Source organism: Stegostoma tigrinum, unplaced genomic scaffold (assembly GCF_030684315.1).
Source record: "Stegostoma tigrinum isolate sSteTig4 unplaced genomic scaffold, sSteTig4.hap1 scaffold_200, whole genome shotgun sequence".
In the NCBI taxonomy this organism is placed as follows: domain Eukaryota; kingdom Metazoa; phylum Chordata; class Chondrichthyes; order Orectolobiformes; family Stegostomatidae; genus Stegostoma; species Stegostoma tigrinum.
In genome coordinates this window covers 407,872-426,627 of record NW_026728138.1, presented here as the reverse complement: position 1 = coordinate 426,627, position 18,756 = coordinate 407,872, and the positions used below count along the sequence as shown (strand labels likewise).

General features: G+C 48.0%; 1 pseudogene; it reads left to right on the top strand.

Annotated features, from left to right (window-relative positions):
* The first annotated feature begins 6,858 nt into the window (after positions 1-6,858).
* LOC132207901 (U2 spliceosomal RNA) lies at positions 6,859-7,023 on the top strand (annotated as a pseudogene).
* Positions 7,024-18,756: the final 11,733 nt, after the last annotated feature.

Sequence of the window (18,756 nt, the reverse complement as noted above, 5' to 3'; positions counted from 1 at the left end):
ATGGTAGACTGGTTAGATCACATGGAATCCAGTGGAAGCTAGTGGTTTGGATCCAAGACTGGCTTGAAGGCAGGAGGCACAGAGTGATGGTAGAGTGTTATATATCAGACTGAAGGCCTGTGACCTGTGGTGTGTCACAAGAATCAGTGCTGGGACACTGCTTATCCATAACTTTATATAAATGATTTAGATGGAAGCAGAGGAGGGATGGTTAGTAAGTTTGCAGATGCCCCCAAAATTCATGTTGTTGTGGATAGTGAAGAATGTTATCTCAGAGTACAACGGGACCTTGATCAGATGGGCCAATGGGCCAAGGAGTGGCAGATAAAGTCTAGATAAATGTGAGGTGTTGCAATTTGGTAAGGCAAACTCAGGCAGGACTTATAAGTTAATGGTCAGACTTTGTGGAGTGTCACCAAACAGAGACATTGGGGTGCAGATGCATTGTTCGTTGAAAGTGGACTCACAGTTAGACAGGGTGGCGAAGAAGGCATTTGGCATACTTGCTTTTATTGTATTGAGTATCAGAGTTTGGGCGTTACGATGCAGATGCACAGAACATTGCCACTTTTAGAATACTGCACTCAGTTATAATATCCCTGCTACAGGAAAGTTGTTAAACTGAAAGGTTTCAGAAAAAAAAAGATTTACAAGGATGGTGCTTGGATCGAATGGTTTGAGCTACAGGGAGAGGAGGCTGAATAGGCTGGGGCTGATTCCCTGGAACGTCATAGGCTGAGGCGTGACCTTACAGAGGTTTATAAAATCACGAGGGGCTTGGATGGGGTGAATTGGCAATACCTTTCCTGCAGGGAAAGGAATCCAAACCTGAGAGCATGGGTTTAAGTTGAGAGGTGAAAGATTTAAAAGGGACCTGAGGGACAGTTTTACATGTAGAGAATGCTGCATGTATGGAGGAGGTGGTACAGTCACAGCTCTTAAACAGCACCAGGATTGGGAAATGCATAGGAAGGGGACAGCGGGATACGGGCCCAATGCTGGCAAATGGGACTAAAATAATTTAGGATATCTGGTTCGAATAGACAAGTTGCAGCAATCAGAGATAATGGGAACTGCAGATGCTGGAGAATCCAAGCTAATAAAGTCTGAAGCTGGATGAACACAACAGGCCGAGCAGCATCTCAGGAGCACAAAAAGCTGACGTTTCGGGCCTAGACCCTTCATCAGAGAGGGGGATGGGTTGAGGGATCTGGAATAAATAGGGAAAGAGGGGGAGGCGGACCGAAGATGGAGAGAAAAGAAGATAGGTGGAGAGGAGAGTTTAGGTGGGGAGGTAGGGAGGGGATAGGTCAGGAAGACAGACAGATCAAGGAAGTGGGATGAGGTTAGTAGGTTAGAAATGGAGGTGCGGTTTGGGGTAGGAGGAAGGGATGGGTGAGAGGAAGAACAGGTTAGGGAGGCAGAGACAGGCTGGGCTGGTTTTGGGATGCAGTGGGGGGAAGGATGAGCCCAGATCATGGAGTGGGATGGGTTTGGAGGGAGGCCGTGGTGATTTGCCTTTTTTGCAACAAAAAGTCATATTTATCGAGGGAGATAGACCCACTGTTATCAGCGAGTGGTTCCTGCTGGCTGCGCACTGCCTGAGAGGGCGCTGGAGGCAGAATCATTCGTGACCCTCAGGAGAGAGTTGAACAATGAGAGATTTACAGGGCATCGGTAAGACCATGATGGGTGGGACTGGTGAAATTACCTGTACAGTCAGCTGATGCAGACAGTGACACGCTGAAGCACCTTCCTCTGTGCTGGGACATTCTCTGAGTGTGCGGTTCTGTACCGATTGTTGCTGCAATCTCACTGACCATCCGCTAGTCATGGAGCTGGTTGATGAGGCTTGTTAGTGACATGCCCCACCTCATCTGATTGGTACATTTCCAATGATCTACATTCATTGCAAAGAGATTTTTATAGAAAAGGTCTTGAAAAAGTACTGGTGTAAACCGACTATCGGTTTTCCCCGGTTAGGAAACCCAGGAGTCCGGGAACAACAGTAAAAACTGTCAGCAGTGACTTACAAGTCTTTGCACTCAGTCAGGCTGATGGAAAATATGGAAGGTAACTGGGACCTAAGGTAGTCCAGTATTACAATGTCTTTACTTTTTGGCCTTCTTTGGTTAAAATTGAGGGTGTGTTTATCTTTGTTAACTGGATCCAGCTGGTGCTTTCCCCAACTGGTCAGGGGGCCAAGGGGGACTGTGCTGGGGTGTTTTCTTTGTCTTTTTTTCTTCTTTGTTTGTTTTTTTTCTTCTTTGTTTGTTTTTTTTCCCTTTAGTTGGTGTATGTACCCCCTGGGTAACCTGCATGACTGGGTAGGTGTACAAATATGTTTTTTTTGTAGATCTTATGAATAATGTATATTTTCTTTCAAATTAAAAAAAAAGGTGTGTTTATACCTGTTCTTATCATTGTGGACTGAGAAGAGGATAGAGTGAGTATTGGAGGTGGAAGGAAGATGTCAGGTTGGCTGTGCACCCTTGCAACTGGTGGATCTTAATGCTGGTTAAGGCCTAATGCTGGTTCAGGGGAGCAGCAAACCTGCAAGGATGGCTGTGGCAAGTGCTTGTGCCCTGGGTCAGGAGGTCCGGAACACCATCTGTGTTTCCGTGAAGAAGGTGGATGAAGGTGCACCTGTGGACCGCGCCTTCTGTGTGAAGAGGGTCATTTTGGACTGTTGTGGGTTTGCTGCTGCTGACATTTACTGCCTGCAGGATTTCCCTGGAGGAGGTTTTTACAATGTAACCATCAGGAGCACCAAGCTTTGTGAGCGCTTCCTGGAGGTTTTCAAGGAGAAAGGAGGTGAGGGGCCCCCTCTCTGCATTGACCGCTGTCCCACTGTTTGTGATGCCTGTGCCGAGGAGCCGTATGGTGACTGTACACATGTACAACATGCATGTGCCAGCAGCTGATGTCCTGACCTTCCTTGGAAGGGGACCTAACCAACATCCTGGACCCCTTTGGGATCTGGACAAGTAAGAGGCAGGCCAGGGTGATGCTGAGGACGGGCGTAGTCGGGAACATCATACACCCACCAGGCAGCTTCACGATTGGTGGGAGCAAGGACTACCTGACCTGCGCAAGGCAACCCAAAGTCTGCCATGCCTGTGGTAGGTCAGGTCACATGGTGGCCGACTGCAAAGTCACCATCTGATGGAACTGCAAGGAGGATGGACCCCTTGCAAAGGATTGACAAAAGAAAAAATCTGCAACCTTTGTAGGAAAGTGAGCTACATCTGCAGGCCGTGACTGTGGTGGGGGACCACCTACGCCCAGGTCACTAGCAGCGGCAATGCGGGGCAAGCCCCCCCACCCACCCTCCCCTGTAGGAGAGGCAGGCACCAGGCCCATGCAAGGACCTTTGTCCGACTGTGCAGGAGGGACCAGCCCCGCAGGATGGAACCGAGGCCAGCAAAGCGCCCCTGCACGCTCCGCTTTCTCCCCCACTGCCCCCACCCACCCCCTGACAACCCAGAGTCAATGGAGGAGGCTACAGGTGACCCAGGGGAGTGGACAACGGTCCGGAAGCCAAGGAGGAAGGCACGCTGGAGGGCCCCAGTGGTACACAGCGAGCGGTTGGCCATCCTGCAGCGGCTTCCAACCCTGCTGGCTATGCCTAGACCAGTCATTCTAGGTGGAGACTTCAACTGCATCATCGATGCAGATGGAAGATCCAGTGTGGGGACAGTGGGTGGGGAGAGTAAATTGGACGCCACGTCCAGATTCCTGCTGGACACGGTGAAGGACACCAAGTTGCTCGACGTCTTCAGCACCCCTGCAGACGGAGCGCAGCGGAGATACACCTGGTCGCAGCCAGATGGGTCTATCTGCTCAAGGATAGACTTCCTGTTTGTTCTCGGTCAGGTCCACTGGCGTCGAGCCGGTGTTCTTCTCTGACCACTGCCTCCTGCTGGCCGACTGTCACTTACAGGACAACCAGCAGACTGGCAAGGGGACGTGGAACATCAACACGACTCTGTTGACCACAGAGTATGTCGAGGAGCTTAAGAGGGTGTATGCAGGTTGGAGAACCGTGAAACCCCTCTTTGAGTCTCCGGGTGACTGGTGGGAGAAGGTGGAGGAGAACATCAAGAGGTTCTTTTGCTCAAGGGTGTTCGGAAGGTGAGAGAAAGGCGGGGAAAGCTGTCGCAACTCCAGAAAAGGACGCAGAACCTGCTCCTTCTGCAGTCAATGGGGGTCGATGTCACGGAGGATGTCCGCAAGGTGAGGGGCCAGCAAGCCTCCCCCTTTGCCACGGAGGCCTCCAGGATAATCTTCCGGTCCAGGGTCCGCACAGTGGAGCAGGACAAGATGTGCTCGGGTTTCTTCTTTCAGGAGGTGCACAAAGAGCTCTGTGCTCAGCCGGCTGAAGGAGAACGACGGCTCGGTGACGTCGTCTCAGCCTGACATTTTGAGGATTAGCAGATCCTTCTATGCCAGACTGTATGATGCGAAGCCCACGGCCAGCATGACCTCCGAGTTGCTCCTGTCGTCTATCACGGAGGTCTTAGGCGGCGGCACGAGGGAGTGGCTGGACCGGCAGATATCCCTGGACGAGCTGACTACAGCCCTCATGTCCTTTGAGAGGAATAAGATTCCTGGGAGCGATGGCTTACCGGTCGAGCTGTATTCCGCTCTGTGGGACCTGGTCGGCCAGAACCTGCTTGAGGTGTACGATCGTGCGCTTCAGAGAGGGGAAATGTGCAAGTCCATGAGGAAGGGCATCATCACCGTCATTTACAAGAGGAAGGGAGAGAGGGAAGAAATTACGCATTGGCGTCCCATTTCACTATTGAACATGGACTACAAAATCCTGGCTAAGGTCACAGCCAACCGGGTCAGGACTGTCCGGGAGTTGCTGAATCACCCTGACAAAAACTGTGCTGTGCCGGGCAGGAAGATCGCTGAGAGTTTCGCGTTCATCAGTATGATCGCCTACGTGCAGGACAGGCGGGTGGACACCTGCCTCGTCAGCCTGGACCAGGAGAAGGCCTTCAACAGGGTCTCTCCAAATTGGGGTTCGGGGAGGGCATCAGTAATTGGATCTGGCTGCTCTACACCAACATCGTTAGCACAGTCTCGATCAATGGGTGGGAATCGGACAGTTCTCCCGTCAGATCTGGAGTCAAGCAGGGGTGCCCGCTCTCTCCTGCCTTGTTCGTGTGCTGTGTGGAGCCCTTCGCCGCATCCATCAGGAAGGACGTGAGCCTGAAGGGCGTGACTATCCCAGGCAGCGGAGGCCTTCAGGTCAAGACCTCCTGCACATGGAACATGTCGCCGTCTTCTGCACCGATCGTCAGTCGGTGAGTGTGCGTAGACGTCGGTGAGTAGACATCTGCGGCCCAAGCCAATAGGGGTAAGAACGAGGACATATTCTTCGGGAACTGGGACAACCGCTCCTTCATCCCCTTCACCGTCAGCACAGACTACCTGAAGGTGCTGGGTGTTTGGTTTGTTGGAGCTGGGACATGCACTCAGAATTGGGAGGAGCATATCACCAAACTGAAGCAGAAGCTGGGCACGTGGACGTTCTGGTCCCTCTCCATCACGGGTAAGAACCTGGTTGTCAGGTGCGAGGGGCTTTCGGTACTGTTGTATGTGGCGCAGCCCTGGCGTATTTCCTGGATCTGCGCCGCTGTGGTCACCCGGGCCATCTTCCACTTCATTTGGGGGTGGAGGATGGACCGGGTCCGCAGGGACACCATGTACAAAGACCTGTAAAATGGGGAGAAAGTATGTACCGAACTCCAGCCTCGCCCTGACGGCTACCTTTGTGTGCGGCTGCATCAAGCTGTGCGTAGATCCTCAGTACGCAAACACCAAGTGTCACTACTGACTGAGGTTCTGCCTGTCCCCTGTGTTGTGAAGGATGGGCCTGGCCTCATTGCCGCAGAACGCTCCGAGTAGTTGGACCGTCCTGTACCACCTGTCGTTTGTGGAGAAATTTTTGAAAGGAAACACCTTCGACCACAAGGCCATCTGGCAGTGGTCAGCACGTAGTATCCTCGAGACGCTTTGGGAAAAACAGAGGGTGGATCGCGTCCTGTTGTATCCCTGTGCAGACTGCCAAAGTTATTTGGCAGAATGCCTCATCGCCAGAACTTTCAAACGAGCACAAAGACATTGCTTGGCTGGTAGTGACAGGGGCTCTGCCAGTGAGATCCTTCATGCACGCCCCGAATCTCTGTGCCACTGCACGCTGCCCTCGAGGCGGCTGCATGAGGGGGAACGAGACTGTCTATCACCTCCTTCTGGACAGTGCCTATGCACAGGAGGTCTGGAGGGGGATGCAGTGGTCTTTGTTGAGGTTCATCCCGAGTAGATCCGTGACGCGGGAGTCCATGCTCTATGGGCTGTTTCCCGGGATGCACACCGAGACCAACATCAACTGTGCCTGGAGGACCAACAATGCGGTGAAAGACGCTCTTTGATCTGCCTGCAACTTGCTGGTCTGTCAGCTGAAAGAACTGACCCCGACCGAATGTTACAGACTGGCGCACTCCAAGGTCCAGGACTATGTGCTGAGTGACGCGCTAAAGCTTGGGGCAGCCGCCGCCAAGGCGCGGTGGGGAAAGACCACCGTATGAAACGCCTCATCCAGAATAGAAAAAAAGGGCCCTATCTGGTAACTGGGCCCAGCTGGCGCCTTCCCCAACTGGTCAGGGGGCCAACAGAGACTGTGCGGGGTGAAGACTGCCGGTGTATTTTCTTTGCTTTGTTTTTTTTCTTCAATGTTTTGTTTTTTTTCCCTTTAGTTGGTGTACGTACGCCCTGGGTAACCCAGAGCAGCTTGCATGACTGGGTAGGTGTATGAATGTGTTTTTTTGTACATCTTATGAATAAAGTATATTTTTTCAAATTAAAAAAAAATGTTCTTATCAGCTTTTAATATCTGATATGTTCTTTACTTAAGGACCCTATATTAAACCGATTTTTTGGAACAGCAGCTTGCTCTGTCCTCTCCATGCATCATCCTGGTATTGCAGTGTTCCTCGGAATGGTGCAGTCTCGTTAAACCAATTTTAAAAACAGCCTTATCAAAAACTGAAGAAGGGTGTCTAGGCCTGAGGCATCGGACTTCCTGCTCCTTTGCTGTTTGGCCTGCTGTGTTCATCCAGCTCTGGACCTTGTAATCTCCAGCAGATCAGCACTCTGGAACCATAACAGCCCTTAGCCCAACAAGTCCACATCAAACCTCAGAGTATCCCAGCCAGACCTACACCCCACCTAATCAAACTCTCCCTTAACACAACAGGCAATTTAACATGGCTAATCTACCTAGCCTGCACATCTTTGGACTGTGAGAGCACTCTGAGGAAACCCACACAGACACAGAGAGAATGTGCAAACTCCACACAGGCAGTCACCTAAGGCTGGAATCAAACACGTGTCCTGGTGCTGTGAGGCCGCAGTGCTAAATACTGAGCCACCATGCCGCCAAAGTGCTTTCTCTCAACACTCTCACCCAACTTTCTCCAAATATGCTTTTTCCAAGGTAACCGTTCATCTCTCCTTTTCTGCATGCTCAGCACTTGTTCTAATGTTCGTGCCTCATCTGTGGTGCATGTCGCATCTTCCCACCAACACCATCCCTGAATATTCACACATGGCAACAGAAGTAAAAGAAAATTGCCTGCCAATACTACCTCATTACAAATAGCATTTCAGAAAAAAAAACAAAAGATGAAGCGATCGAAGTATTCACTAGTTTTGACTTTGATGGTGACGACTTGGGATGTATTGAACGAGAGATTTTGGAAACACTGTGAGCTAGGAAAAGATATGGCATATACACTGCACGTTTTTCATTTGAGTGCAACAGCAACCAATCAAATATGTGCTTTATTTTTCTCAAGTCAAGGCCTGTGAGTTTAATCAGATTACCAATTCACTAACATGGGATACAACTGCAAATGACCAAGCCAATTCTCACATTAGCCAGACCAGGAGATAGAACATAGAACATAGAACATAGAACAGTACAGCACAGAACAGGCCCTTCAGCCCACAATGTTGTGCCGACCATTGATCCTCATGTATGCACCCTCAAATTTCTGTGACCATATGCATGTCCAGCAGTCTCTTAAATGACCCCAATGACCTTGCTTCCACAACTGCTGCTGGCAACGCATTCCATGCTCTCACAACTCTCTGTGTAAAGAACCCACCTCTGACATCCCCTCTATACTTTCCACCAACCAGCTTAAAACTATGACCCCTCGTGCTAGCCATTTCTGCACTGGGAAATAGTCTCTGTCTATCAACTCTATCTATGCCTCTCATTATCTTGTATACCTCAATTAGGTCCCCTCTCCTCCTCCTTTTCTCCAATGAAAAGAGACCGAGCTCAGTCAACCTCTCTTCATAAGATAAGCCCTCCAGTCCAGGCAGAATCCTGGTAAACCTCCTCTGAACCCTCTCCAAAGCATCCACATCTTTCCTATAATAGGGCGCCCAGAACTGGACGCAGTATTCCAAGTGCGGTCTAACCAAAGTTTTATAGAGCTGCAACAAGATCTCACGACTCTTAAACTCAATCCCCCTGTTCATGAAAGCCAAAACACCATATGCTTTCTTAACAACCCTGTCCACTTGGGTGGCCATTTTAAGGGATCTATGTATCTGCACACCAAGATCCCTCTGTTCCTCCACGCTGCCAAGAATCCTATCCTTTCAAATTTGACCTTCCAAAATGCATCACCTCGCATTTATCCAGGTTGAACTCCATCTGCCACCTCTCAGCCCATCTCTGCATCCTGTCAATGTCCCGCTGCAGCCTACAACAGCCCTCTATACTGTCAACGACACCTCCGACCTTTGTGTCGTCTGCAAACTTGCTGACCCATCCTTCAATCCCCTCATCCAAGTCATTAATAAAAATTACAAACAGTAGAGGCTCAAGGACAGAGCCCTGTGGAACCCCACTCACCACTGACTTCCAGGCAGAATATTTTCCTTCTACTACCACTCGCTGTCTTCTGTTGGCCAGCCAATTCTGTATCCAAGCAGCTAAGTTCCCCTGTATCCCATTACTCCTGACCTTCTGAATGAGCCTACCATGGGGAACCTTATCAAATGCCTTACTGCAGTCCATATACACCACATCCACAGCTCGACCCTCATCAATTTTTCTAGTCACATCCTCAAAAAACTCGATAACGTTTGTGAGGCATGACCTACCCCTCACAAAGCCGTGTTGACTGTATTTGATCAAGCCATGCTCTTCCAGATGGTCATAAATCTTATCCCTCAGAATCCTTTCTAACACCTTGCAGACGACAGACGTGAGACTTACTGGTCTATAATTGCCGGGGATTTCCCTATTTCCTTTCTTGAAGAGAGGAATTACATTTGCCTCTCTCCAGTCCTCAGGTACGACTCCAGTGGAGAGCGAGGATGCAAAGATCTTCGCAAGTGGCGAAGCAATTGCATTTCTTGCTTCCCAAAGCAGCCGAGGACAAATCTGGTCCGGGCCTGGCGACTTGTCAATCTTAATGTTTGACAAAATTTTCAGCACATCAGCTTCTTCTATCTCTATCCATTCCAGCATGCACACCTGCTCTTCAAAGGTTTCATTCACTACAAAGTTCGTTTCTTTCGTAAAGACAGAAGCAAAAAACTCATTTAGGGCTTCCCCTACCTCCTCAGACTCCACACACAAGTTCCCTATGCTATCCCTGATCGGCCCTACTCTTTCTTTGATCATTCTCTTATTCCTCACGTAAGTGTAAAATGCCTTTGTGTTTTCCCGGATTCCTTCCGCCAAGCCTTTCTTGTGCCCCCTCCTGGCTCTCCTCAGACCATTTTTGAGCTCCTTCCTTGCCTGCATGTAATCCTCTCTAGCTGAACTTGACCCTAGCTTCCTCCACCTTATGTAAGCTACCTTCTTCCTTTTCACAAGAAGCTCCACCGCTCTCGTCATCCAAGGTTCCTTTATCTTACCCCTTCTTGCCTGTCTCAGAGGGACATATTTACTCATCACTCCCAACAACTGTTCCTTAAACAGTCTCCACATGTCTATAGTTCCCTTACCATGGAACAACTGCTCCCAGTCCATGCTTCCTAACTCATGAGATATTTGCAAATGTAGCAAAATGAGCCAGAAGTTAGATAAAAATGCTACATCAAGATGCAGAATTGCCTGTCTGCAAAGTACATGCTTTCTGAAAGAACTCTACAAGCTTTTCAGCACCTGAGACGTGTTCTGCCACAATATCTCTGCCTTTCTCTGGCATTTTTGCACTTTGATGTCTCAACTAGAACTTAATGTTTCACAGTGCTCCTGTCTTGCCTGGTTGTTTATCACAGGCATAAGCCAGGCAGCTTAGCACTGTTATTACCAGCAGTCAGTCAAGGGTTTGTCAGCAGCTGTGGCAACACACATATGTTTCGACCAAATAGTCGCGTCGCAAAGTCTCAGGGAAACAGTTCTCAGTCAGGGCAAGGGAGACAGGATTAAGTCAGGAGATCCTGACACAGCATGTCCAAGAAATTACTCAATATCAGCCATGTGGGGCAAGCACGATCAGAGGATCTGTATCACTTTCGTACAGAGAGGTGGCCACACTCACTACTAATTACATTCTCAAAATGCTCCAGGAGATTGGTTGAGCCTGAATTATGATCATCAATCCAAGCTGACCCTCTCCATTCTTGTCATTGGGGGTCAGTTTGATGAAATTCTCAAAGGTGTTCAGGAGATTGGGAGTTTCATAGCTCCCTGAAATAGCAACACAAGTGGATAAGACGGTGAAGAATTTCACTTTCACGGTCCACAGCATCAGGATTTGGTCAGCTTTGATATCTGGCTCATAAGTGAGATGAGGCTTTTTTTTCAAACATGGCAGAGCATGCATTGTTCCTACGAGAACAACTGTGGTTATTCATGCTCTTTTTTTTGTTTCAACCATGAAATGGCCACAACTTGATCAAAAGTGAAAGTAGCCATCAACCAGTTTGAACTGTCGGTTGTCAAATAAATTAAGACAGAGATAAATGTATTTGTGGGAGATTTTTTAAAAAATTTTTTAAAAAAAAATCATTCATGGGATCTTGATATTACTGGATAAGAATGGCAGTTTCCTTCCCTAAAGGACATAGGTTTTTCCAACAATGACAATGGATTCATGGTCATCATTAGATTCTTATTTCCAGATTTTTTTTTAAAACTCAAATTCCACCATCTGGAATGGTGGGATTCAAACCTAGGTCCCCAGACCATTATCTCGGTCTCTGTAGAGTAAAGTACAGCAGACTAAATAGAAAATAAACCAAGACATTGTATGATATCTAGTGCATACGTATTCATCATGAAATCCATCACTGCCATGGACAACAGGTAAAGATCTGAAGAGACTACATTCCCCGCCCCCCGCGAACAGAGTCACAATGGACACCAGGTTTCATAGCCGATTGGGAAAATGCAATCGGGGATATAGTACTGGACTCCTCCCAATCTTTTGTTTAGACTTAAAACTTTCATTTTGTGGGCAAAAATCAAAAGGAAACATTACGATTGTTTACAAATCAACAAATACCTATTAAAAGTCGAAACGTGTCTGTGGAGAGCAATAGGATCCGTAATTGTAAAAGGTGTGCAGACATAACTAATAAATAAAGGGCCATCAAGATCATCATAGGATTCCTACAGTGTGGAAGATGGCCATTCAGTCCATACAAATCCTCCAAAGAGCATCCCATCCAGTCTCACACCCTACTCTGTCCTTGCATTTTGCACACAAGACACTAAGGGGAATTTAGCATCGTCAATCGACCTAATTTGCACATTTATGGACTGTGGGAGGAAACCAGCGCAGACAGGGTCTGGGTAAGACACTTTTCATAGGTTCAGTGTGGACTTGATGGGCCAAGTCATCTGCTTCCACACTGGAGGGATTCTACGATCTCCAGAAACAAGCCCAAAAATACCTGGTTTGGAGACAGCTAACAGCAGAATTTAAAAAAAGTTACTCAAATTTGCTGCTAGTTAACCAGTCCTGATGAACCAGGAAATCCCTTTTCACACACTGTGCTGGTGGATAGTCTTTAGTCAGTGTGAATGTGTCGTGACGTGACTATTTCCAAGCTCCACCTGACAAATATACAACTGTTATTAACATTTCATTCACAACATCAGCACCTTTAATTGAGCAGAGATTAGTAACATCAGTACAAACAGCCAAAAACTATAGTTCATTTGATCGTGAGCGTGATAGCAAAATCCTTCAACTGTGGTTCTTTGTGACAGTTTGGATGACTGAGTGAATGCTTTCCCACACTCAGAGCTCACGAATGGTCTCTCCCCAGAGTGAAATCGCTGGTGTGTCAGAGGGGAATTCGAGTCAGAAAAACTTTCCCACACACAGAACAGGCCAATTGGTCTCTCTCCAGTGTGAATTTGCTGGTGTATCAGTAGGTGAGTTGTCTGAGTGAATGCTTTCGCACATTCCAAGCAAGTGAATGGTTTCTCTCCAGTGTGAACTCCCTGGTGTTTAAACAGGTTAGATGACTGAGTGATTCCCATACCACAATCAGAGCGGGTGAATGGTTTCTCTCCAGTGTGACTCTGGTGGTCAGTTTCCAGCTGGGATGGATGAAGAAATTCCTTCTTGCAATCTGCCCATTTCCACAGTGTCTCCCAAGTGTCACTGCGATGGTGTTAGAACATTTCAGATGAATCTTCAGACTCTTTTACACACAAACCATTTGCATTTGTCCAAAGTGTGAGTGCTGCTTTCTCCTTCAACGTTCAAAATCCTGAGATAATTGGGTTGTGAACTAAATAGGGAGACAGATCGAAGATGGAGAGAGAAGATATGTGGAGAGGAGACGGACAAGTCAAAGATGCCAGCATGGAGCAGGTAAAGGTGAGTATAGGTGGGGAGGTAGTGAGGTGATAGGTCAGTTTAGGGAGGACAGATAGGTCAGGGGGGTGGGATGAGGTTAGTAGGCAGTAAATGGGGGTGCAGCTTGAGGTGGGAGGAGGGGATAGGAGAAAGGAAGAACAGGTTAGACAGGCAGGGACAACCTGGGCAAGTTTTGGGATGCAGTTGGGGGAGGGAAGATTTTGAAGCTTGTGAAATCCACATTGACACCATTGGGCTGCAGGGTTGCCAGGCAGAATACGAGTTGCTGTTTCTGCAACCCTTGGGTGGCATCGTTGTGGCACTGCAGGTGGCCCAGGATGGGCATTTCGTCTGAGGAATGGGACGGGGAGTTGAAATGGTTCACGACTGGGAGGTGCAGTTGTTTATTGTGAACCGAGTGTAGGTGTTCTGCAAAGCAGTCCCCAAGCCTCCGCTTGGTTTCCCCAATGTAGAGGAGGCCACAACGGGTACAGGGGATGCGGTATACCACATTAGCAGATGTGCAGGTGAACATCTGCTTGATGTAGAAAGTTTTCTTAGGGCCTGGGATGGGGGTGAGGGAGGTGGTGTGGGGGCAAGTGTAGCACTTTCTGCGGTTGCAGGGAAGAGTGCCAGGTGTGGTGGGGCTGGAGGGGAGTGTGGAGCCACAGGAGTCACGGAGAGAGTGGTCCCTCCGGAAAACAGGCAAGGGTGGGGAGGGGAAAATGTCTTTGGTGTTGGGGTCGGATTCCTGATTGCGGAAATGTCAGAGGATGATGCGTTGGGTCCGGTGATTGGTGGGGTGGTACATGAGGATGAGGGAGATTCTTTTTCGGTTGTTATTGCAGGGACGGTGCGCGAGGGAGGAGTTGTGGAAAAATACGGGAGACACGGTCAAGGGCATTCTCGATCACTGCTGGGGGGAGGGGGGCAGCGTTGCGGTCCTTGAAAAGGAAGGACATCAGATGTACGGGAGTGGAATCCTGGGAGCAGATTCGGCAGAAGTGAATGAATTGGGAATAGTAGATGGCATTTTTTTAGGGTGGTGGGTGGGAGGAGGTGTATTCTAGGTAGCTGAGAGAGTCGGTGGGCATGAAATGGATATTGGTTTCCAGACGGTTGCCCAAGATGGAAACAGAGGTCCAGGAAGGTGAGAAAGGTGTTAAGAGATGCCCAGGTGAGCTTAACGTTGGGGTGGTAGGTGTTGGTGAAGTGGATGAACTGTTCGAGCTCCTCATGGGAGTACAAGGCAGCGCCAATACAGTCATCCATGTACCGGAAGAAGAGGTGGGGTTCAGGGCCAGTGTATGTACGGAAGAGGGATTGTTCCGACAAAGAGGCAGGCATAGCTTGGGCCCATGCGGATACCCATGGCCACCCTTTTTGTCTGTAGGAGGTGGGAGGAGTTGATAGAGAAATTGTTGAGGGTGAGGATGAGTTCACCTAAGCGCATAAGGGGGTCAGTGGAGGGGAACTAGTCAGACCTGCAGGACAGGAAATAGTATAGGGCTTTTAGGCCATCTGTGTGGGGAATGCAGGTGCTAATGTGCTGTACTGCATCTGCTGTACCCGTTGTGGCCTCCTCTACATCAGGGAAACCAAGCAGAGGCTTAGGGATCACTTTACAGAATATCTACGCTCAGTTCGCAATAAACAACTGCTCATCCCCGCCTCCCTAACATGTTCTTCCTCTCACCTATCCCCTCCTCCCGAGACTGACCTATCCCCACCTACATTCACCTTTACCTGCTCCATCCCCACCTCTTTAACTTGTCTGTCTCCTCTCCACCTGTCTCCCTGTTTATTTCAGTATCCCCTGCCCCTTCCCCATTTCTGAAGGGTCTAGGCCCGAAAATGCCAGCTTTCCTGCCCCTCTGATGCTGCCTGTCCTGCTGTGTTCCTCCAGCCCCACACCTTGTTCTCTCACTTTCAGCCAGAGGCGGCCGCGCACGCGCCCAGCTTCACCTCGGCCCTTTTAAAGTTTCAAAGCTGCCGCACATACGCCCCGCGGATCATTGCCCCCAATAAAGATGGTGACGGTCACACGGGCCTATCGCCATCTGAGGCATTGATTTGTTTTCTGCAAACATGAGTCTGGGAGTTTTAAATGTGTGTGATTTCCAACGTGCACTAAGTCTTTGTACAACTTCCAAACCCATACGAATATCACTTCCCTCCCGCTTTCTGCCGATTTGCTTTCTTTACCGTGTCCTGCTCTTACCTCAATTGCACAAATCTTGGACTCAGCGAAGGATCTAGGCCCAAAACGTCAGCTTTCCTGCTCCTCTGATGCTGCTTGACCTGCTGTGTTCATCCAGCTCTACACCATGTTATCTCGGATTCTCCAGCATCTGCGGTTCAAATTATCTGAGCAACTCTGCGCTGCTCTCGTGAATGATCATGTGGTTTTCACCGATCCCGCCCCCCTCCTCATTCTGATTGGTTAGAATGGCAGCGACATCCACCGGTCATGCACGGCAGCCCTATTGGCCCCTCGCTGACATCAATCACCCAGATGCCCTTGTGATCTGGAGCATGCGCAGTGCTTCATGTTGTCATTGTGAGAAGCTAATGATGGTCATCACAATGTTGCATTTTGAGACAAATGAGACTGAGAACTGGATGAGAAAGATTGTTACATTAGCGATCCTGGGGTTTTAATAAGTCGCTCTGAGGAAGGGGCACTGCACCCGAAACGTTAACTCTGTCTTTTTACCTTCACAGATGCTGCCAGACCTGCTGAGCTTTTCCAGCAACTTTGTTTTTGTTCCTGATTTATAACATCCCAGTTCTTTTGTTTTTTTTTAATAAGTCGCGATTGAAAAGGCTTCCTGCAGCTCAAAGCTAAAGATAGCTCTTGATACCGCTCTGGCAGCGAATAGAGAAATAGCAGTGAAGTAAGAGTGATAAATACAGGTATAGCAGTCCTCAGGTAAGATGTAAAGAGAATAATTATGAATATGAAGAACACCACGTGGTTAAGTGAGGTGAGTGTTGTTCATATGAACTGTGATTGGGCAGAGAGGGAGGTTAATCAAAAAAGAACAAGCAGAAAAGAGATTCTCAAGAAAGGTCTGTGTAATGGAAAGCAACGAGAATCAGAAGATAAAAGTCCATGACAGAAGAAAAAGTTTGAAGACCGAGGCTGCAAAAACTCCAATAAGTTGTATCACTGCTCTACTGCCTAGTTATTGGCATAAGCAGTATAATCCACATTCAACTGTAAATAGAGATAATAAAATGTGAGGCTGGATGAACACAGCAGGCCAAGCAGCATCTCAGGAGCACAAAAGCTGACGTTTCGGGCCTAGACCCTTCATCAGAGAGGGGGATGGGTAGAGGGAACTGGAATAAATAGGGAGAGAGGGGGAGGCGGACCGAAGATGGAGAGTAAAGAAGATAGGTGGAGAGAGTATAGGTGGGGAGGTAGGGAGGGGATAGGTCAGTCCAGGGAAGACGGACAAGTCAAGGAGGTGGGATGAGGTTAGTAGGTAGATGGGGGTGCGGCTTGGGGTGGGAGGAAGGGATGGGTGAGAGGAAGAACCGGTTAGGGAGGCAGAGACAGGTTGGACTGGTTTTGGGATGCAGTGGGTGGGGGGGAAGAGCTGGGCTGGTTGTGTGGTGCAGTGGGGGGAGGGGACGAACTGGGCTGGTTTTGGGATGCGGTGGGGGAACGGCAGATTTTGAAGCTGGTGAAGTCCACATTGATATCATTGGGTTGCTGGGTTCCCAGGCGGAATATGAGTTGCTGTTCCTGCAACCTTCGGGTGGCATCATTGTGGCACTGCAGGAGGCCCATGATGGACATGTCATCTAAAGAATGGGAGGGGGAGTGGAAATGGTTTGCAACTGGGAGGTGCAGTTGTTTGTTGCGAACTGAACGGAGGTGTTCTGCAAAGCGGTCTCCAAGCCTCCGCTTGGTTTCCCCAATGTAGAGTAGGCCACACTTGGTACAGTGGACCTGGAAATAGCTGTCTGAGTTTGTCACTGTAGTTTACTTCATAACAGATAAACTCCACACTTTGTCTCAATAAAGCCGACAGTTGGTTCACAAATTAGTTCTGCTGCCAAGTCTGTTCCTGTTTGAAAAGGGGTATAGATCACATTTAAATAGAAAATGCTAAATATCAATCCAGGCTGGCAGCCAAACTCCACTCCCTCACCACTGACTCCATCCCTGCCCCTGGTAACTGGCTGGTAACACACTGCTCACAGTCATGGTGCAATATTTCAACCCAAGGTGAGCTTCCAACCACATTACTCACACCCCGCCCATTATCACAAAGGCCACATACAATTTCAACCTCAACAGCATCTCAGTTCATTTGCTGCTGAAACTCTCATCCATTCCTTTGTTACCTCTCGACTTAACTCCCCAAACACACTCCTGGCCGGCTTCTTAATACTACTTCCCTGAAATCTTGAGATGATCCAAAAATCTGCTGCCCATGTGTTTACTCTCACCCATTTCAGCATCTTCGAGTTTTGCCATCCTGTGCTCATTAACATACACATTTTCTGGGTGGCAAAGCACCAAGGTATTGAAATTCATATCCTTATTTAGAAATTTTGTCATTATATCTCCTTCGTTTGATAGTCCCCCCAGCTGCAAAACCCTCTGAGGTATATCTGAAGAAGGGTTACTGGTCATAAAACAATAATGCTGCTCTTTCTCCATAAGCACTGCCAGATAAGCTGAGTTTTTCATCAATTTCTGCTTGTGTTACTACTTTCAAGCATCTACTGTTCTTTTGGTTTTTCCTTCAAGACATTTGTTCTCCCTGACTTCCAACCGCCAGTAGATTTCTGGTTTTAACTCTCCCACCTTTTTCATGTTTTCAGCTTCCAAGGCCATAAGCTCTTGAATTTATTCCCTAAACATCCCTGGATTCAAAGCCCTTTGTTTGTTCAGGATATTCCTTGAAACCTACTTCTTTGGCCAGTTTTGGGTCACTTGTCCTAATAAGTGCCTGGTATCAAATATTGTTTTATGACAACTTTATGTAATATGTCAGATCATTGAATTGAATCAAAAATGTGAAAACATTTAAATTGTCCTTTTGGAAAACATCACTAATTCTTCATGATCATTTGGTAACTCCTTACCTAATATCATTGCAAGTGCGACTTCACCACACGACCTGCACTGGTTCAGAAAGGTCAAACATCAAATTATCCAGATGTAACTGAGGATTGGCAATAGTTACTGATACCTTTGGAGAGTGATCCAAAGTTCATGTATCAGGATATGGTGAATGAATGACATGGTACAGAACTCGTTGGATAACATCTCAGAAACAGAACAGCGACATCTTTCTTCTGACTCGAGAGGGTCTAACTTTTTAATGGAAAAATGTTCAGGTTCATTTATAGTTCTTCACGAAGAATGAATTGTTGATCTTATTCGGCTGCATGTGTACAAATAATTTCTTTAGATGTGAGGTCAAAGAAATTCAAAACTATTCCCCATCCTCCCACAGACTTTGTCTCACTGTTAAGGTGTCTACTCATGGACCTAGGGGATCCAGGTATATGATTATTTGAAGTTTACATCACATTTAGACAGTCGTTAAACATGCTTTTGGCACGCCAGCCTTCATTGCTCGATCGTTTCAGTTTAGGAGTTGGGAAGTCATATTGAGGTTGCACAGGATGTTGATGAGACCTCTTCTGGAATACAGTGCGCGGTTTCTGTCGCACAATTACAGGAGGCATATTATGAAGCTGGCGAGTGTTAAGAAGAGGTTTACCAGGATATTGCCTGGTATGGAAGGTTTGATTTATAAAGAAAGGTTGGATAGACTTTGACTTTTCTCGCTGGTGCTTAAGAGGTTGAGAGGCGGCCTGTTAGAAGTTCATAAAATAATGAGACATGTAGATAATATGAATTATGGTCATC